The sequence below is a fragment of the Leguminivora glycinivorella genome, chromosome 24 (genome assembly GCF_023078275.1).
Source record: "Leguminivora glycinivorella isolate SPB_JAAS2020 chromosome 24, LegGlyc_1.1, whole genome shotgun sequence".
Taxonomy (NCBI): Eukaryota; Metazoa; Arthropoda; class Insecta; order Lepidoptera; family Tortricidae; genus Leguminivora; species Leguminivora glycinivorella.
The window spans coordinates 9,156,822-9,180,103 of NC_062994.1; the positions used below are offsets into that span (position 1 = coordinate 9,156,822).

The 23,282-nt window shown below is 37.2% G+C and overlaps 1 protein-coding gene across 1 annotated transcript in view; it reads left to right on the plus strand.

The window, feature by feature from the left end:
• The first annotated feature begins 333 nt into the window (after positions 1–333).
• Positions 334–23,282, plus strand: part of LOC125238519 — a 104,120-nt gene continuing 81,171 nt past the window's right edge. Inside the window, exon 1 of the mRNA XM_048145851.1 lies at positions 334–628. The gene's annotated coding sequence lies outside the window, so the exon portion shown is untranslated. The remainder of the gene's footprint in view (positions 629–23,282) is intronic.

Here is a 23,282-nt window from a genome sequence, read left to right on the forward strand (position 1 = left end):
ATCGTCCTATAAAACATGAATTTAATAATCGACGGCGAAGTAACAAGAACTCCTAAGTACAGTCGACTACAGAGATATGTATCCACTTTTTCACCTTATTGCATTGTAATAAGGTGAAAAAGTTATACATATCTTTGTAATCGACCTGTACTTAGGAGTTCTTGTTACTTCGCCGTCGTAATCATTTATCTAATTTAATAATAATTCAAAATCCTGACTAGCTTATGTTGAATGTGTAGGGAATAGATAGAGATGTGTACAAGCATACCAAAGATTCCCCTTCAGAATGGTAAAGTTGGAAATTAGCCCGCTTAGCTTCCGCGCAGCTCTAGATTAGCCGTAGCTAATCCATGGTGTGTCGACCACGAGACATATCCCGCGACGTGTCCCCGTCCCAACAACCCGGCGCACACCGGCTACCTATCTTTCATTGCACGTACGCGCGGGGGGGCGCGCGGGACGGGTCGCGCGGAGCCATCTTGCCAGCGGCCGCCGATCCGAGCGCGTCTCGCGACTCAGCGCTCATAATTCGCACTAATTACCCACCAAAACCAGTGAAAAACTAACAAAAACTAGTGTTTTACAGTGCCAAAGTGTTGTGTTGTGACCCAGGATTGCTAGTTCAGAGGTGAGTCAGTTTTGTTGGACAATTATCGCTCCCATCGATTCGACCGCGGGAGGGGAGACGCCGTCCTTTTATATCTTTTGTTGTTTTGTAACTAAATCAATAATTTTAGTTGCCGGACCGCTCTTAATTCGTGCTTCGTGACGGATACGATTCAACTCGAACGCTGAGCGAAGTTTTTAACTGAAATGTCGTGTGTTATTGATGAATAATGACAGTCGCATTCAGATTGGTATGTTTTCGTTTTTCGTTATCTATAAATAGCTTGTTGAAGAATGCATTCATTCATGAAACGCATTGTTGGAATTATCAACGGTACGCTTATCGTGACATATATTATGATGTCGTAATCGTTACTCATATTTTATCGTTTGCGGTTAAGAAAGCTAATACACCGAAAAACCGGTTTCTATGTTAGTGTTACTAAATATAAATAGAAAGTCAAATGAGAATTGAATTTGTATTGGTTAAACAAGTAAAAAATACTATTTAAACATTTCTTAAATGGAAATGCATGTTTAACTAATAATGTTGTCATTGTCACCCGTGGTACGCCATTTAGCATAAATACACGCCTAAATACATAACTTGTTTCTAGACAAAGGAAACGTTACCTATACTTATCTACCTCAGCAGTGCATGACCTTAAAAGCAAGTTTTTATGCCGATTAAAACTCTATGTAGATCGTAGATAATGCTAAATAAACAATATATCATTCATAATGAAAGTTTAAAGACCGATAAAGTGTTACATCACTAGTGATAAGACAACAAAGGCCGTTTAAAAACAAAAACAATTGAATTATCGAACGGAACAATTCGAATTTAGAACGTCGATGGAACGTTCGTTTGAAACAGCGCTATGGCGGATACACCACATCGAACATAAAATAATTGCATTCGTACCGCGCCTTGCTCTCCGATATTACCCTGATGCGTAGAAATAGCAACGTGGCCGATCGGAAATCTCTCCCAACTGCTATCATCTTGAATTTGTCGCGTAAATCCACAGACAAGGCGGGTCAACTTTTTTTGCACTCGTCATTTTATGATCGTACTTGCTTGGGTGTGTGATCTTTTTAAATCGCTCGTGTGAGTGTTTAATGTTGATTCACTGGTCATTACGCTTTTAAAAAGGTCTGTTCTTGGACCGATGTGAGTTTGGATACGAATATTAATGATGTTAGATTAGTCATGAGAGACGGACACTGCCAAATAAATCCAGCTAGCAGCAACATTGTTTAGCCACCTATGATACTTACATATCGTCACTACTTTTAAAAAATCTCGTATCTCATACTGCTCATCAAAGTTAAATAGAAGTAAGTCTATATGCATTCCATATGTGCTTACTACATTTTTCTCTTCATTGACAGAAGCAGATACAAGTTTTTTTTTTAAAGTAGTGACGTTATGTCTTTGTAATAAGGCCGAATTGTCAGTTATCTTTACTGGACATATTTATTGAGATTTGAGATAGCCATTTTAAAGATTCATAGCTACTTGTTGACCATTTTCTGATATTCTAGAGTTGGTTTATCTCATAAACAAGGAATTTCATTGAAGAAATACCATTAAAGATGAGAGAAGTGAGAAATCCAAAGATGAAATGGTCATTAGAGTAATTCTGATGTTTCCGAAGTTACAAGAATATAACCAAAAATGATTATAGATACAATGGCGTTAGAGTAAGTACATAAATTAGTTAAAGGAAAATTTCAAAACCGAAAATTAAACCTATCAATAAAACACAAATAAATGCTCCGATAATCAAACCCAGGACCATCGGCTTAATAATCAGTCATTATCGACTAGGCCACACCGGCCGTGAAATTGGAAAAAGACACGACACTGTGAATTTGTTATAAATTTACATTAAGTTATGACAGTTAAGTAGGTATATAATACGTAACATAAATATTTACATGTTTATGTCGTATTCTCATGGTCTGGTGACCATATAAAGGTGTTTAAAGAGGTTATAAAGACAATTTAATTTTTGCTAAAGGTTATTTAACTTATAATAATAAATGGGTTTTCAGTCGACAAGAGTTATTGGTGAAAGTTGAATTCATCGGTTGTTGAGTACTCTTTTGGCATATGGCGTGCAGTCAACAAATTTGAATGCCAGGCTAGAACCTTTTCACAGTAAACGTCAAAATTACTTCTATGACACTTAGCAAGGTTTCAATGAGACAGGCTTCTACAGTTGCCTGGGATACGAATTGGAAGTTCATGCAGTTGTTGATTGAAGAGTTATTTAAAAACTTAATAATAAAAATAAAAAAAACATTGACGTTCTATATTTGAATTTTGTAGTCTGGTCTGATCTATAGTTCACGCAGCAGTTTTAGTATTAGTATGATGTTCACTTGTGTCGTCGCGCGCGACGCATTTTTGTTAGAATTACTAGTCAGTGTCATATGACTAATTGACTAGACTAATATTTACAGTTCCGATACGAATACTTATGTATAAATAGCTTAACAAATATAACCTAGACCAGGTTAGTTCTAAATTATTTTTATCGATATCGATAACCATCGAGTCTATATTTAATCAATCACTAGCTTGTATTTTTGCTGATATAAAAACAGGCTGTGGTTAATATTCATAAAATATTATGCAACAGGCCTCATTTTCGCTCAATCTTAATGAGTCATGCCTTGATCTTTCAGCCGGTAGTCAGAATAAAGCAATATTAGTAAGTACTTATTAGTACAGTTAAGATATTAAATGTCACCACCTAAAACCACCTAAAAACCTGAGTTAGTCGGGAGTGTTCTCAGCCATGTTTCATGAAAGTCGGTCTATTATGTCGGGCGTTTTTTTCAAAATTTTAAATTTGTGGTTAGGTTAGTTATATGCCTATAAATGAATACTTACCTCGTTATTATAGATTACCTTTAACAAACCTAGTTATTATCGTGAAGTGAAACCAATAAATCGCATTAATGAGTATCAATATCACATACAATTGGAAAGCCGAGATAGCCTTGTCCTCGTTTCGTATATTGTACGTGCTGATGTTCGATACACGTATTAACTTAACCTATGCCAGCTATGCCTACGTATTAAAAGGCTCGTGATAGCCAACACTATTTTTTAAAGCAAATTTAAGGTCTCCCCACACCTATCGAATCGGCTCTAGTTTAGGTTTAGTTTAGTCACACCTCGGACACTGGCGATCAAATATATGAAAGAGGCGCGTTCCTAGTACACAGTCTAAACTCGTATAGGTGAACGCGTGCCATGCTTGTATGAGTGAGATATGACAGGTCGACTGTTCGCGTTTTTGACAGGCGGTAACTGTGAGGTAACCGAGAGGGGGTGTGTGGCATTTTCAGCGGGGAGCGGGAGTGGCCATACTGTACGATAGTACTCTTTATTATACTGTGGTTTAGTTTTTAACCCCCGATGCAAAAACGACGGGTTGTTATAAGTTTGACGTGTCTGTTTGTGTGTGTGTGTGTCTGTCTGTCTGTTTGTCTGTCTGTCTTTAGTTTTTTTTTGTCTGAAAGCTGAGTTAATCGGGAGTGTTCTTATCCATGTTTCATGATAATCGGTCTACTATGTCGCGGTGGGGGGTTTTTTCAAAATTTTAATTTTGTTTTTAGGTTACTTCATGAAACATTCTCTGGGGATAATATTTTTTGGTCGCAAAGTCGACGAATACTTAATTTAATCGCTTAGTTAAATAAAACCTGACCAGAGATATGTGACTATTGCCAAGAGGGCGCTGTTATTCTGATGTATGGAGTGACAGTTCAGTTTAGTATGAAGAAAATAGTTCTAATGAAATTCCGCAAGATGGCGCGTAGTCAATTAGGCTTTAAATATCACTAGTTATCTTTATTTGTAGATTTTCATGAACGGACTTCTTTTTAACCCCCGACGCTAAAACGACGGGGTGTTATAAGTTTGACGTGTCTGTCTGTCTGTCTGTCTGTCTGTTTGTCTGTCTGTGTGTGTGTCTGTCTGTGGCATCGTAGCTCCCGAACGGATGAACCGATTTCGATTTAGTTTTTTTTATTTGAAAGCTGTGTTAGTCGGGAGTGTTCTGAGCCATGTTTCATGAATCGGACCACTAGGTCGCGGTCGGGGGTTTTTCAAAATTTTAATTTTGTGGTTAGTTTTTAGGTTATGTTTACCTACTAAGGTAGTTTTCAATGCTTGAAATATTATCTAAAGTGTACTTTTTAACACTCGACGCAAAAACTAAGGGGTGTTATAAAGTTTGACGTGTCTATCTGTCTGTCTGTCTGTCTGTTTGTTTGTGAGTGTGTCTGTCTGTGGCATCGTAGCTCCCGAACGGGTGAACCGATTTATGATTGTTATAAACTCCTATAACATAAGGAGTGGTTATGGCTGTTTTTTAATTAATATTATAAATATTAAGGTAAATTACTACTTAGTCCAAAAATTGTAAAATGTAATCTAACTTAAACTTTACTACACTACGATAAAGCATATATTTAATTAAATATGTCTGCCTACGGTATGTGCATCCTTGGCAAGGCTTGCAGCTTCCAAAGCCGCAGTTAAAGACTAGTAAATAAAATAGACTGACGATCTTTGTCAAATATGTATTTATTTATTACTAGCTTTTGCCCGCGCTTCGCTCGCGGTAGAAAGAGACAAAAAGTAGCCTATGTCACTCTGCTTCCCTTCAACTATCTTCACTTAAAAAAATCACGTCAATTCGTCGCTCCGTTTTGCCGTGAAAGACGGACAAACAAACAGACACGTACACAATTTCCCATTTGAAATATTAGTATGGATATGTTTATTTAAACTTTATTGCACAGTAAAAAAACGTACTAAAGGCGAACATAATGCCTGAAGGTATTCTCTACCAGCTAACCTCAAAAGCTGTGTCGTTCATACATACTAATATATAAATTACTGGGTCATGAAACTTTTAAAACAATCGTTATTGTAATACATTAGTTAATAATTAATTAATTATGTAACTAATAATATTGAGCGAACGGAAACTTGACATGTTTTATGTAAAAAGATACAGACATCAGTTTAGTTATTTAATCTTAGATATCTACTCATACCGGGTGTTTTATCTTATCTTTAATCTATTATTTATGGTACCTTTTGATGGGAAACATCATGTCTGGCGTCTGGCAGTAACAAATTGTAATGTTTTTAACCCCCGACGCAAAAACGATGGGGTGTTATAAGTTTGACGTGTCTGTACTGTACACTGTTTGTCTGTCTGTGGCTTTGTAGCTCCCGAACGGATGAACTGATTTAGATTTAGTTTGTTTTTGTTTGAAATCTGAGTTAGTCTGGAGTGTTTTTAGCCATGTTTCATGAAAATCTGTCCACTATGTTGGAAGTTTTTTAAAAATTATAATTTTGCGGTTAGGTTATTGTCAGATTTTTTTTTAAATTTTGTTACGCGTACTTCCGTAATAAGTTCGAGAGCAGTACACCTCAATCTTGTGACCCTCAGTTGCATCAAAGTAATCTGCCTTGACAGTCTTTGTTATTATCTCGTCTCTAACCATTTTTAAGGGTAAATTTAGGGCGACAGGCTAAGCCCCACAAAAAGGAGCGGCCAAGAATGCAGCCAGGCAAAACTTTTTACGGCCTGACCAGTTATAGTCTGTATCCCGTTTTATAATAATAACCTAACCACAAAATTAAAATTTTGAAAAACCCCCGACTGCGACATAGTAGACCGATTTTCATGAAACATGGCTAATAACCTAACCACAAAATTAAAATTTTGAAAAAACCCCCGACCGCGACATAGTGGACCGATTTTCATGAAACATGGCTAAGAACACTCCCGACTAACTCAGCTTTCAGACAAAAAAAAACTAAGTCTAAATCGGTTCATCCGTTCGGGAGCTACGATGCCACAGACAGACACACACACAGACAGACAGACAGACAAACAGACAGACAGATGGACAGACGGACGGACGGACGGACAGACACGTCAAACTTTATAACACCCTGTCGTTTTTAGGGTTCCGTAGTCAACTAGGAACCCTTATAGTTTCGCCATGTCTGTCTGTCCGTCCGTCCGTCCGTCCGTCCGTCCGCGGATAATCTCAATAACCGTTAGCACTAGAAAGCTGAAATTTGCTACCAATATGTATATCAATCACGCCAACAAAGTGCAAAAATAAAAAATGGAAAAAAATGTTTTCAGATTCAGATTCAGATTCAGATTCAATAATTTATTCAATGGTAAACACAATTAATATACATAAGTATTATATAAAATTCTAATAAGTGATGAGATAAAAAAAAATGGTTTACCACGAAATGGTCCCGCCTCAGCATAAATGCTGACCCGGGGGTCAGCGCTGATCTTCCGGCGAGACCATGTTAGTGGCGAGACCACCGGCGAGACCACGCAGTAGTTATTAGGGTACCCCCCCCTACATGTAAAGTGGGGGCTGACATTTTTTTTTATTCCAACCCCAACGTGTGATATATTGTTGGATAGGTATTTAAAAATTAATAAGGGTTTACTAAGCTCGTTTTTTGATAATATTAATATTTTCGGAAATAATCGCTCTTAAAGGAGAAAAAATGCGTCCCCCCCTCTCTAACTTTTGAACCATACGTTTAAAAAATATGAAAAAAATCACAAAAGTAGAACTTTATAAAGACTTTCTAGGAAAATTGTTTTGAAGTTGATAAGTTCAGTAGTTTTTGAGAAAAATACGGAAAACTACGGAACCCTACACTGAGCGTGGCCCGACACGCTCTTGGCCGGTTTTTTGCGACTGGGGTTAAAAATCACAAATAATCAATTTATTTAAAATATTTTATAGTAACAAAGTCCGCACTGCAAATATCGAAGTTCGGGCGTGTTTTTTTATGATATAGGAGCCTGATGGTAAGCGATCAACTCCGCCCATGGACATCTGAAAGATTAGGTTAGGATAGAGGTTTGTTTCCGACCTTACCATCAGAAAGAGATATGTACTATCAGCTGCAAAAGTGCATGGCAAATTTATTTCTCCATGCACTTTTGCTGCTGATAGTACATACTTTCTCTTTTTTACCCCCGACGCAAAAACGACGGGGTGTTATAAGTTTGACGTGTCTGTCTGTCTGTGGAAACGTAGCTCCCGAACGGATGAATCGATTTAGATTTAGTTTTTTTTTGTTTGAAAGCTGAGTTAATCGGGAGTGTTCTTAGCCATGTTTCATAAAAATCGGTCTACTATGTCGCAGTCGGGGGTTTTTTCAAAATTTTAATTAGACCATGGTGTTAAATGTTGCTCAGTAGTGAACCTTGATATCTTGCGAATAAGAGTTATGTTTAGTTAGAATTCTGTTACAATGTAGTCAGTTTGACTATGTAGTCTCGGACCGCTTTTTGTATGGAATACCGTTTAAGGAATTTTTATGGTATTACATTTTTGATTCGGTGGGTTTTTGTAAGTCCAGTTATTTCTGCAGTATGAAGTATAAAATAAAATATTAGTATTAAATATCAAAACGTTAACCTTTCCAGGTAAAAATAAAAATTGAAGGTGTCTCACTGATACTGGTTAAAAAAAACTTTTTCTTGGTCCGAAATAGTACATTACGATACAAGTGCGTAAAAAAGGAAGTTCGAAACGAGTGGCGATAAATTAAAACACGACCGAAGGGAGTGTTTTAAATCGACACGAGTTACGAATTTCCTTTTCGCACCAGTATCGTACGACGTTTTTCAGTACAGATGGACCTCCGAAGTTTCGACCTGGCATATAATGAACCACTTCTCGCACTAGTGCGTAAAAAAAACACCATCTGTACTGAAAAAGGGTATTTTGAGCGTTGCGAGTGTTTCAAGATCTAATACTCTTATTTAAACAAATTTTGCTTCCTTTAAATATATTTTGTATAAAATTTTCATTTATTTTGTCATGTTGCTTCTGCTATACTGATACATAAACTAAAGGTGACTCCAGTATTAATATATTCATCGTTCAAATAAAGTGTCACGCATATACGGCAATAGACCTTTTTTAGACCTCTTATAAATACCTGTCAGACAGATTAGGTACTCGACCTTAGCGATAAGAACGCCTTGAGACGGCTTAGAGGTACTTAAAGAGCAATAAGAATATTATAACTTAAATATTATTATATTGTAAAAGCTCGGCCACACATGCGCGTTTTGAGAGCGTAGGTGGAGCGTTAGCGGAGCGCAATGATAGCGGTGCGCCGGACGGACGCTGGCGTTGCGCCCAGCGGACGCCGGCGGGAACTAACGAGCGGAATGCGCGCTGAATGCACGCGCATTCCGCTCCGCTTTCGCTACGCTATCAAAACGCTTTATGTGTGGCAGAAGCTTAATTGTTACTAGTCGACACATTACATAAAATGTAAAGCGCTGTTGGTTTTGCATGTAAGGTCAGGTGGGGTAAGGGAAACATACTTCATTTTTTATATTTTACATCCGAGCTCTAATCACTTTATTTAATGTCGTATATTCAGCTTGACCGACACAAAGTATGCTTCTTTAAGTCTGCTTTCTAGGGCGAAATTAATTTTTAAACTAGCTTTATTGCATGTAGCTGGAAATTTATAAAATGTTTAGGCTGGTCCTGCCGTTTCCCTTTCCCGAGTTTTGGGGTAAGGGAAACACTTCGCTAAAATCTCAAAGTATTGGTGCTAGTGTGGATTATACCGGCAATGTAAATTAAAATAAACATCATCAATCAAATGGAGACTTTGGGTCTTTGACATATAGTTTACAATAGAAAATATTTACATAAATTGAAATTCGGGGTAAGGGGAACATATGGGCTTGGGACAGGGGTAGTCAACTAAAAATTATAATTGTTTTTAAAGATTTTTTTTACAATATTTTTTCGAAAATTCAAATTTCAGTATTGCATATTTAAAAACGACTGTTAATTATTAGTAATTATTCGTATTTAAAATACTGAAGCTTGTTCATGACCCCTGAAATCGGGAAAAGGAAACATATGTTCCACTTACCCCGGCTATGGTAGTTCCCGTTACCCCGGTATGTCATTTGTAGGTTGTGTTATGAATCACGTTGAATTTTCATATTTACAGCATAGTTTTCTCAAATTCAAATACCAGACATGATCATTAAACATATAAAGGAATATTTACAAATATCAAAAGTCTTCGGACATGACTTTTTGCTACCCAAATCACTACACAAATTATACTCGTCCAACTCGTTGTCTTGTAGCACGACAACTGATTTTTTGTTTTTGTCAAGGACGCACACTCCTTAGAGCTAGCGCTATTTTTGTTTTTGTTTTGGAACTAAATCCTAGGTAGTACCTTACCGACCACCAAATGACCCAGCTACAGTCTATGAATTCAGAGTTACCAATCAGTGTTTCCCTTTCCCCTATAGTCCCCCTTACCCCACCTGACCTTAAGTAAAATACAGGTCAGGCTCAGTCACGAGGTTTCGATGAAGAAGAAGAGCATAACTTCGCTAAAATCTTGGGTTGGTTTCGGCCTATTTTGTTCAGTCGCCAACCGTCATTATATCAGCTTGGCCTCATGAGGCTCATTTTCAAGCATACTTGCACCTTGGCTAACCTAACCTACCGTATTAGCCATCTGTCGTCCATTGCTGAACATAGATCTCATCCCTCTGGGTGACTATAGGAGGCTTTAAGCCGCATCGCATTGTATGTCTCGCATGCGATTGTCGTCACAAAACTGACAGCGAGTTAAATCGGTCCGACATCCGATATCGGATCGGATAATGTGAAATCGCACTTACGCTAATAGGCTAGTTTCCTACTAGTCAAATCAGCTTCTATTTAAGAACTGTCAAAACGATTTGCTAATATGGAATTACTATGAAATACCTACTGAGGAGTGACGTCACGGTCAATTCAATTACTTTATGTCTTTCTCTTTGACTTATTTTTTATCCACTAGTGGGTAAAGTAACTTGACCTTGAATAATGTCAAATTAACTACTTTAAAATTGATAAAAGTAGGTGAATCTAGTAATAAAGATGATTTACCACCTGTGGAACTACTGGAAGCAGTGATAAACGCATTTATTGCGTTGTAGTTTCCTCGCTATAGTGAGGGGAAAAGTTTTGTGTTACACTCGGGTGCAAATGTATTTTACTTCTCGTGTGTTAAAAAACTAGCAAGTCCAGGATTCTATTCTCGAACCACTCGCTTCGCTCGTGAATTAACTATAGAGTCCTTTCACTTGCTCGTTTTTTAATTCCACACTCGGCATTAAAATACAACTTTGTCCCCTTGTTAAAATACAATTTTGCCAAGCAACATCGCCACAGGCAAAAGTGCAAAGTCGCTGGCCTTACTTATCCTACTGGTCACCAAACACAAATATGGCAAAGGGAAAATGAGCATAGTTTGAAAATTATAAGTTCTAGCTATATACTTCCAAAGACAGTATTGTAGAGAATTTTATAGAGAATATACTTCTCTTAGACGTTATTGTTGTAGCTTTTACGGTTTTCATGGAAATATAAAAAAACTGAAAACAGGGATACAAAAGTGGGGGGAAGGAGGGGAAACATTGACACCCCGGCGTGTTTCTACTTCTATTTTTTCTTATAACCCTATAAGCTACATACATGCCAAGTTTCATGCTTTCTGCCAGACGGGACTATAGATCTGGTTAAGAACTCGTACTATGTATAACAAATAACTATTATTTTAAGTATAGGAAGTTAGCCTATTGGGGGGGTTCCAAATTCTGAAAATGCCCCTATTCGTCTCTAACCTGATTCCCAGTATGTACATTACATATATGGCGCTGGCCCCGCCTTCCGCTCGTGTCGCCAAACTAACCTGGACGCTCGCCAACGGTGCATCCTCAAATTGATTCTATAACTCGCAGTTTTACAACAATTGAGATTTATGCTGCGGGTAAAGGGGATTTAAGATATTAGAACATTGACTTTTAATAACCTCAGCCCCTCTAGCATAACTTGCCTTGTCGCGCGCGAGTCCATACTTGAAGTCGCGTTTGATGTATGGACGCGCGCGTGACAAGGCAAGTTGTGCTAAAGGGTCTGGAACGCCGTTGTCCAAAATTTGCTACTGAATTAACCCTTAAATGCATGGTGATGTATATATGCATCATAAATTTGATGGCCCGTGGCTCGATATGTAGCTATCCAAAACCTCATTTATTGCTTAATTATTATTCATTCTTTATTATTATTTAATATACAATTAAATAAATTAAATAAAACAATGATTTACTATTTATTATTTAAGGATTAAGATGAAATGGCGGAAAAGTGTGAAAAAACAGGACGGTGGCGATTTTTAGTATGTGATTTGATTTTTTCGGAGTTAGTAATTAGTTTATGTTTAAACATTTTATCATAAAAGTTTCACAAATAGTGTACCTTTTTAAGTAGTAATTTTTTTTTTAAATAATTTTTCCAATTACGATATATGTATTTGTATAAATAAGATTTGGCCTATTTAACTTCTAATACTGATTTAGTAAAAATCGATCTTAAATATTTTTTTTATTATTTTTCCCAGGGTCAGAAAACCATTGTCTATCACATATATTAATATCTCGTTAAAAGAAAAATTCATGCATTTAAGGGTTAATGACCTTCAATCTTTTAATTACAGTTTAAATTGTCTCGGGACAGATCTGGAACAAGGCAGTTGAGGGGTTAATATGCGTTACATATACAATCGTATCGTTACCGTGTAGACAGAAAGTCTAACAACATACGTGTAAGCGACACTAAGCGAGCTTCAAATGTGGGTAATTTCCATTCTGCTTTAAGGTTGATTATATAAAGAAACTGTTATTATCTGAAAGATAATCAACCTTATAGCAGAATGGATTTACCCGAGTTTGAAGTTAAGCGAACATACATACATACATACATCAAGAATAATGCACGGTCGACTATAACTACTTGTAGATAGCGATGTCCTTTGGTTGACTCTCGGCAAGATTGAGGTAATATAAATATTTGTCAATTTTAAGACATAGAATAGAATAGAAAATACGAGTATTTATTTGGCATACAGATACATAATAAAAACAAGTAATACTTAATAACTAGTACACCAAATAGGATGCCACACAGCGAATACCGTGTCTAATAGACGCGGCACTGGTTTTCTGGGCACCCAGAAAATTAATAACTAAGTCTTATAACTAAACAGAACCTAAGAGCACTTATACAGAATACATATAGTATTTTCCACTGCAGCATACGGAGTTACGAGTTATGTGATTGAAAACCACATATAGGTAATAAGCGACATAAGCGTCCATATTTCAGTACATCTAAGTACAGTCCAGTACATAAAATATGTGTACATTTTCCCACCTTATTGCAACGAGCTAAGGTAAAGAAATGTCCACTTATTTATGAACTCGACTGTGCTAGACGAACGGTCAGATGACCTAGATTCAGATTCACTTAGGTTATGCGCTATCACGTTTCTCTTGTAGAAATCCCTGGCTAGGTTCAATAGGTCAACATAGGCTGTGTAGCCATAGGTTATACACCTTTTGATGATAGGGATATTAGCTGCCTACGCGAAAATAAAATTTGCACTGTGGCGCCGCTCTGGCGGTTATGGGATACATTAAAATGTAGGGTGTGTTATTTGTATGCATCGGAGTTTTGGACAATATATATAGATGGTGTAATACGAGGAAACCGAAAGATTTTAACTTCGCATTTCTGGGGGCAAAATAAAGATAAAATGTTATATGACGTCATGGGAATTTCGAAAAAAAAATTTTTTTTTGTTTCCTTTTTTAACCCCCGACGCAAAAACGACGGGGTGTTATAAGTTTGATGTGTCTGTCTGTGTGTGTGTCTGTCTGTGGCATCATAGCTCCCGAACGGATGAACCGATTTGGATTTAGTTTTTTTTGTCTGAAAGCTGATTAAGTCGGGATCGGGAGTGTTCTTAGCCATGTTTCATGAAAATCGGTATAATTTTGTGGTTAGGTTATTTGGATGTATTTTTACATAAAAAGTAAATGTTATTCGTAAAATAGGCACTTAAAATAAAAAATTACAAATGATTTATAAAAAAATACTTTTTTTCAACGAGTCACTAGTTACTTTTTGATATCTATCAATTAGGATAGTTAGATTATGTCCGATAACGGTATCATCGCCATTAAAACAGCGTTTTGTTCTAAAAAATAATAATTAATTGTTATTTTTTTAAATGCTTATAACTCTGAAAGTAGGCGAGATCCAGAGAAGTTTATAAATAAATAAATAAATATTATATAGGTCATTCTTACACAGATTGACTGAGCCCCACGGTAAGCTCAAGACGGCTTGTGTTGTGGGTACTCAGACAACGATATATATAATATATAAATACTTATATGTATACATAGAAAACATCCATGACTCAGGAACAAATATCTGTGCTCATCACACAAATAAATGCCCTTACCGGGATTCAAACCCGGGACCGCGGCGTAGCAGGCACTACCGACTACGCCAAACCGGTCGCCGGTCGGTTTATATTACATTTTACTTATAACACCCCGTCGTTTTTGCGTCGGGGGTTAAAAATAATAAAAAGCCATGTATAAACATGATAACACAACTAAACATGGTCCTGCATTTCCTCAAACAGACTAATAACCACAAAATTAAAATTTTGAAAAAACCCCCGACCGCGACATAGTAGACCGATTGTCATGAAACATAGCTAAGAACACTCCCGACTAACTCAGCTTTCAGAAAAAAAAAAAAAATCTAAATCGGTTCATCTGTTCGGGAGCTACGATGCCACAGACAGACACACACACAGACAGACAGACACGTCAAACTTATAACACCCCTTCGTTTTTGCGTCGGGGGTTAAAAACACGCTCAAAGCTCCAATCTAAAAGCCATCTAGCAGAAAGGCTAAAGTAATTAAACCTAGGTACACTAGGACTAAGTGCATGAAGCGATGCGATCTAGCGTATTCAGAGCCGACCTAGATTCCCCTCAAAGGCTTTTTGCGGACGAAATAGGTACTATTCATATTATATTTGAGTTTTCCTTTGTTGAGATTTAAAAAAGAAAAACTGGATATGGTTGTTTGTTGAATTATAAAGTGTCCAGACCAGAGCCTGTAAACTGAGAGAAAAAACAACCAGTTTTCATGTTTCAATAAGTAATGTTTTTTTGCAAAAAAATCATTTCTGGCACAAGCTTTTATCGCCGACTGTACCTATTTTTCAACAGTCATCTACTGCTCTCCTAGGCGTTTCTAAAAATCCCTTACTCGATAGGGTACGACGTTTCATGACAGAGTTCCTATGACCACCTTTCTGCTCCATCATCAGATCAGCTCCATGATACCATAATATTGCGTTGTCACGTGATTTACATATGCGTGCAAAATTTCAGCTCAATCGGAAACCGGGAAGTGGGTAAAATTTAGCTTCTACGTTTTGACGCACAATGTTAGTGTGCTAACTAACAAGGCAAGTTGAATAAAAGCTTGTAAAATAGCGCCTAAGTGCTCTTTGGTTCAAACAACAAGTTAGATTTTGTTAAGTGTAACTAGTACATTCTACAAGATACTCGTCATTTGAATCAAACATATACAGGTTGGCCCAAAAATACGTTGACAAACGTTTGTATAATTATTTTTCTGTCCTTATACGAATGATTGTCCAACAAATTAAAATGTGAAACCTTAATAATTTTTGACCAAATAAATCGAATCGCCTTCAAAATGGCTCCTTTGGCTTTGAAGTACAAACGCAAATGTAAGAAAAAAAAAATAACGATATGCCGCTGCACCTCTAGTATGACTTTCGTCTAACTTATTGCACGTTTAGCTTTTTAAATATCCTAATTTTTGTAATCAATAAACGGGCTAGGGTTTTAAGATTGATTACAAACTATAATTTATAGTTTTAAGTGAGGTGAATTTACGTAGGTAGGCTGAAACGTATCGAACGTATGAATTTGAAAAAATCGCCGTTTTACAATTGGTCTACATAGCAAATCTTGCGAAATGGACATGAATGCTGTTGAAATATTCATGGTGAATGTAGAAATATACAATAAATATAGGCTCAAAAAATATTTTCGGTAACTTCGATATTTAGGTTTATTTCAACATTTTACTATTCTTTGTCAACGTAATTTTGGGCCACCCTGTATTTTTTAATCAACAAGTCCATTTTATATTAAAGCAACAGACACATATTGGTTTAAACACGCCACGCTTATTCCGCTTACTAAAATACTTTTGTTTCAAACGGATAAACTCTCAACAAGTTGATCTTGTTAAATTCACAATGCAAATTTCTCTCAGTGTCGTATACGGGCATTTGCACTGACAGTGAGTTAATTTTTGTTAACAACTTACGGTAATTGGGGGGTCCCAAATTCTGGAAATGCCCCAATACGTCGCTCCGTTTTGCCGTGAAAGACGGACAAACAAACAGAAACACTCACTTTCCCATTTATAATATTAAGTATGGATTACACATGCTGGCTGGGCCACCTGGAAAGGATGGGAGAGGATCGTGGTATGAGAAAAGCATATGTGGGCCACCCGGGTGGAAAAAGTCCGCGTGGACGTCCCAGATATCGCTGGTGCGAGGAAGCCCTGAAAGACCTGTCCGCAACTCCGCACTCGGTGTACCCAACTGGCGTGAAGTGGCGCAGGATAGGGCAGAGTCAAGATCCTTTTTGGGTCGCTGAGCCAGTGAACAACAACAACACATGTATTGTATAACTACCAGTGGCGGCTGGTGAAAATTTCTGATAGGCAACACTGAGCAAAAAGAAACCTACCTTAACATTAGGTACTTTACTAGTAATAAATTTTAGGCAAGCCGGTGGGAATCGGCTTGTATGGACCAGCCGCTGCTGATAACTAGTAACAACAGTAATTATTGCATATCGTCACAAACAGAAAGTTGGCAATCATTATGGCTGCAAGTGCCGAGGTGATTAAAATAATCGATTATTATGCATGCATGCATATGTTGTGAGGTATTGCTTGATTTCCTGGTAGATCTATTGTATTACAATGTAAAGTATGATTTCATTACACACATGAACATAGGTTACGGTGACCGCTTTCCATCAGGCGGGCCGTATACCTGTTTGCCACCGACGTGGTATAAAAAAAAAAAGTCTGACCAGTCACCGCATAGGTAAAAACAGTGATGGAAAAGCGGTTAATTATACCAATTATTACATTACATCAGTCTAAGTAAGATAAACATAACTTTTTTAGGGTTCCGTAGTCAACTAGGAACCCTTATAGTTTCGCCATGTCTGTCTGTCCGTCCGTCCGTCCGTCCGTCCGCGGATAATCTCAGTAACCGTTAGCACTAGAAAGCTGAAATTTGCTACCAATATGTATATCAATCACGCCAACAAAGTGCAAAAATATAAAATGGAAAAAAATGTTTTATTAGGGTACCCCCCCCTACATGTAAAGTGGGAGCTAATATTTTTTTTCATTCCAACCCTAACGTGTGATATATTGTTGGATAGGTATTTAAAAATGAATAAGGGTTTACTAAGATCGTTTTTTGATAATATTAATATTTTCGGAAATAATCGCTCCTAAAAAAAAAGTGCGTCCCCCCCCTCTAACTTTTGAACCATATGTTTAAAAAATATGAAAAAAATCACAAAAGTAGAACTTTATAAACACTTTCTAGGAAAATTATTTTGAACTTGATAGGTTCATTAGTTTTTGAGAAAAATACGGAAAACTACGGAACCCTACACTGAGCGTGGTCCGACACGCTCTTGGCCGGTTTTTATGATGAAAGAGGTCGGTTGTATGATGAGGAGGCTGATGTACATCAGAATAACAGCGCTCTCTTGATAGTAGTCATATTAATATATTTCTAATTAGGCTTTCTGATTAGACATACACCGTGTTTTTTTTGTTTTCCGTTAAATTCGACAAGTAGTTTGGTTCATTATCAGGAACCACCCTGTATGTTAAATTCGCAAAAAAAAATCATCATTTTCATACATAATAAATGAATTTATTAGTGTGGGAGACCCTTAAGAATAACATTTAAGTTAGTGTCAAGTGATTGACGGCACATGTCAAAACAAATAATATTAGGGATTGGTAAAGGTTGTCAGCCTGTCACACACTTGTTCAGTAATTATCTTTATTTTTTAATAACTCGATAACCGTAAGAGTTAAGACGCTAGTTTCTTAGAGAAATTAATTGTATTTGATCTAAAGAACCTTCCCTTTAAGTTAACGGAATTCAATAAAAACAGGGTGTATAGTCTAAAAAAAACGTATCTCGAAACCGTGAAGAAAAATGTAGGGTCATCTAAGTAGATGGTACAGGTTGACTCTGGGCTAGATGGCGCTAATATTAATATTTGACAATTTTAACACATATAGAGTCAGTCAAAATTAATCATGAGTATCATGAGAAAACCTGAATATCTTACACATGGAACAAATATGACATGAGGTTCGAAGCGGAAATCTTCTGCCTTGAGAGGTCTATCTTGGACTGTATTTCTCTGACTCAAGGTTCATACTCGGTCACTTTCAGTGTAGTGATCTGGATTTGCATGTACGCATGCGTCATGAGATAGGAATGACGAGAGATCACGATTGTGAGGAAACAGTTGAAATGAATTATTGTTTGGTCGAGTATATCTTTGTGAACAAACACATAAAATTTTAATAAATATAAAATATTGACAACTACAAAAACAAACAAACGTAGTCTGGAACGTTAAACTGACAAGAGTGGCAATAGTCGATTGATTGTTAAGACGATACGGTAGGGGTCAATTCTCCATACAAACGCTCTCGACTATTTCCTCCCTGGTTTTTGAAGATAGAGCAATGATTTTTTCAACACAGATTGTTATTATTTTTATCTGTGTCGGACCGTTTTGATTTTTTTGATATTCTGCTTTTTAAAGATTCTAGAGCCAATCAAAAATTTCCAAAAACGGCCTTTTTCATTGTGGCGCAAAAAAAGGTGTGATACTCAAGTTTGGTAACAATTAACCAAAAAAGCTAAACGGTCCGACATAGATTATTTCATTGTTATTCAGATTCTCAAATTTCGTTCCGATTGATTAAGTTTTGAAGGAGGAAAAAGTCGAGAGCGGAACCTCGATTTTAAAGATTTTTTTGAAATATCTTTTGACTGAGTTGTTCTTAATGGACAATTTTTTTTCGATAAATCTAGTTAATAACACTTGTATATTTAACTAAAATTCCCAAGCTGAAAGGGGAGCTCCTATCCATTTTAGCAATTTCGCTACCGTATCCTCTTAATATGGTAAACATGCATTTACCTCTACAGCAGTTCTCACCGAGACATACCAATACTTAAAGGAACCAAAGTGAAATTGTCATTAGGTAGGTATATTATATGATTTCTAAGTGGTATTTTCATAAAATAGTACATTACGTATCGACTTAAAACACTCCCTTCGTTCGTGTTTTAATTTATCGCCACTCGTTTCTAACTTCCTCTTTTCCGCACTTGTATCGTAATGTACTATTTCAGTACACATTGTGCTATTTTATCGCACTAGTGCGAGAAGCGGTCCATTGTGTGCCTATGTCGAATCTTCAGGGGGCCAAACGTACGATACACGTGCGAAAAGGAAATTCGCACTTTTATCATATGCACTATTATGATTTATGACTCTGCCATTATAAATTACGTAATAATATAAAGTTAGCTGGGTAGGTTCTAAAATTATCGTTTTCCTACAAATGCTTATCCAACATTAAAGAGGATCGAGTATTATAGAGTTACTGTCAAAGTAAAATGTGTATAATCACAGTGCATAGACTGCCATCTCTCGACACAGGCTTAAAACTTTTGAACCTCAGTTTTGACAATTTGGCCCATATTCTTAGCTTGATATGTGTTAAAATGTCAAATATTAATATTATCGCCATCTAGCCGAGCGTCCCCCAAAGGTGTATCGCCATCTAGGTCACCGTACCTTTTTCTGTATGGTTTGGAGGTAAGTATACGTTTCTTTCTTAGACTTTATCTGTCTATACGGAGTTACATATGTCTTTGTCCAACATCGATGCTTGTCTTCCAAGTACTGCAATTAATACTTTACGACGAACCAGTCTCCGGTGAAACGACATTTCCGACTATTCGATAAACGATCTCGTAAACTCGGACTTATGTATCTGCCAATGTGTATTATGTATCTGTCAACATCATCATGTAGAAGAGTTTTTTAGGGTTCCGTACCGCGAAAAGGAAACGGAACCCTTATAGGATCACTAGTGTGTCTCTATCCGTTGTCACAGCCAATTTTCTCCGAAACTACCGAACCGATTAACCTGAAATTTGGCACACATATTTAAAAATAAACCTGTGACCCAAAGACGGACATAATCATAATCAAAATATTTATTCGTAATAAATTTAAAAACTACACATTATGCATAAAGTATGACTTAAAACTACAAATGTACAAGGGATGGGTAAGTTTATCACGAACATGTAATTTAAATTAAGAAAATTCAATTAGGTCTAGGCCACTTTTGGAGGGTAAATGTGAAAATTAAAAATCTAAGTTTCTAGAACTATATTGTGTTATATATCAAATGAAAGATCTTTTTATTTTTTTATTTAGCATCTTAGTGTCTCACTAGGCCACTGTAGGACTATGTCGTAGTAACGTTGTAAATCAGACTGTAAGAAATCTCTTACTGCTTGTCATTTTGACATGGTTGTAGAGTGGCTGTTGGTTGACTGTACACGGCGCGTAGCGTAGTGGCATGCACTTGAGTTGATCAAATATCTTTGGTTTTGATTGAATTTTGCCGATTTACAGGAATCTTTAGTAGAATAATAACCTAACCACAAAATTATTTTTTTTTTTTTTTTTTTTATGGGATAGGAGGCAAACGAGCAGACAGGTCGCCTGATGGTAAGCGATCACCGCCGCCCATGGACACCCGAAACACCAGAGGTGTTGGAGGTGCGTTGCCGGCCTTTAAGATGGGTGTACGCTTTTGAAAAAAACCCCGTCACAGTAGACCGATTTTCATTAAACATGACTAAGAACACTCCCGACTAATTCAGCTTTCAAAGAAAAAACTAAATCTAAATCGGTTCATCCGTTCGGGAGCTACGATGCCACAGACAGACACACACACAGACAGACAGACAGACACGTCAAACTTAAACAACCCCGTCGTTTTTGCGTCGGGGGTTAAAAAGTAGATAAGCTGGATTATATATTTTTCATTATCACATGAGAACACGACTTCAGCACACCTCGGACACTGGCGATCAAATATATTATAAAGGAGGCGCGGCGGAGGTGCTAACACATTCTAAGCTCGTGTAGGTGAACACGTACCATGCTTGTATAAGTGAGATATGACAGGTCGACTGTTCGCGTTTTTGACAGGCGGTAACTGTGAGGTAACCGAGAGGGGCTGAGCGGCACTTTCAGCGGGGAGCGGGAGTGGCCATACTGTACGATAGTACTCTTTATTATACTGTGACTTCAGTGTCGGGCGGGACGCGCAGTCTGTGTCTATTTATATCAGCAGATCGATGTTTCGTATCAACTGCAGAGACAACACTGAATAAATGAACGTTCAGAACGTGGAGCTAGCTAATGGCACTGGTTCCACTAACCAGCCACGACATTGGTCCGCCGACAGCGGTGAGTCGCGCTTGGACCAATGTCGTGGCTGAGCCGTCACGGCGTGGTCGCTGTACGCAGCTGTACGCATGTTCATACTAACGAGCGATTTTTGGTCGTTCGATAGGTTTGGCGAGACCCTAACGGGTACGGGTATACATACGTGCGAGCGAGACACAGTCCGATCGCTTTTCTTGCGCAATGTATGGCTGCCGCTCACCGCTGTCGCGCTTAGACCAATGTCGTGGCTGGGCCGTAAGCGATGAGCTGTCGGTGATAGAAACGGAAAAAGATAGTCACTCCCGTGTAAGGGTCCCCCACATCTAGCGTCTCGCGAGCGTAGCGTCGCGCCAACTGTATGGAAAAAGACGCTGCGTCGACGTCGCGCTGACGCTGCGTCGACGTCGCGCTGACGCGGCGTCACGCTTTTCCATACAGTAGGCCCGACGCTACGCTCGCGAGTCGCTAGATGTTGGGGGACTCTAAATAAAATAAATAAATAAATATTGGGGACATCTTATACAGATCAACTTAGTCTCAAACTAAGTTCGGGAGTAGAAAAAATTATAAATTAACACCTTGCGATGGTTTTATAAAAACTTTCACTCATAATTCAGCATTTCAGTATGTAACAGGTAATTAGTATTTTATACAATCGCATTTCAAAGCTTTTCATGTAATGTTTAGGCCACGAACTTGCTGAGTGGCCTAAAAATATTTTATATCACTATTGTATACAATACTTTCTCTATGAGTCATCATCTTCATCATCAATGGACGAAAAATATCATCATTCAAGTTAAAATTAATGTTAATGGCGTGGTTCACCGTTGTATCAACATCGAATTACTTGGCAACCAATTGTTTGTAATAACCGTCTGTGATTGGTCGATAACGCGACAGATAAAAAAAAACGTGTTTCAGATGCAGAACAGCAATGCTTGATGTTTGCCAGATATCGCAAATTAGCAAGAATTTTATATATATCTCTGGATAGTGCGTGCCGACCAATGAGTTGAAGCCAGGTTCATTCACCTTTACTCCTATGTTCTATCTCATTCCAACACTGTGATGTATTGCCAGATAAGTTAATAAAAAAAACGTATAAAACATTCTTCAATCAAATTGACTTACTTTTCTTTGTATTATACAAAAAAAAAACTCAATCAAAAACCTTATTTCTCCGGTATTTACCTCCTGCGTACTATGGGAACACTAATAATAAAAAAATATGCCCGATATGTCAGAATTGTCAAAATTCATTCACCGATTCAGAGATTTATTTTGCAAAATAAACGTTTTTCGACGATTTACTTAAGCCCTGAGCTATGTATTGCATAGTGAACCATTGTGGAAGTAAATGGAAATCGAAATCCGACGTAAAATTTCACAAGTAAGTAATTATTTTACCAAAATGTTCATAAACCTCACTGGCAATAAATTTTCTTCTATTTTGCTTGTAATCTTGGTTAGTTCTTATCATTATATTGTTTTCATTGTCTCAAATTATATCAAAATTCCCACGAATAGGTTTAGAACGATAAATATGACCTTTAAAGAAAAATAATGCTATGTGTGGTTTTACGACTAGGGTGACCAATCTTTTATCTTGCATAGTATTTACTCTTATTGAATGGAGCTAAATCTATCAACTTGGTACGGTTTCTATGTTCATAGTTCATATCACAGTATAATAATACCAACTTTTTATAATTTATGTCTTTACAATTAACATGAATAATATTAAACTTTTCAGTGTTCCAAAAGATGAAGGAAGGAGGCAGCATTGGCTGTTGGCTGTCGATTGTACCGATAAAAGGAAATGTTTCAGAGCGTTTGACAATTTGCAGATTTGCACTTTAAGCCTGAAGATTATGACACAGAAAGAAATTTTAAAAATCAGTCCAGTAACGACGGATATATCGTGGCATAAACATTAAATTGAGATACATATATACATGCGAAGAGAATTGAAATACGTACGAATTGAGAACCACCTTCCTTGAGATTTGGGGCGGCGCTTAAAAATAAAGATA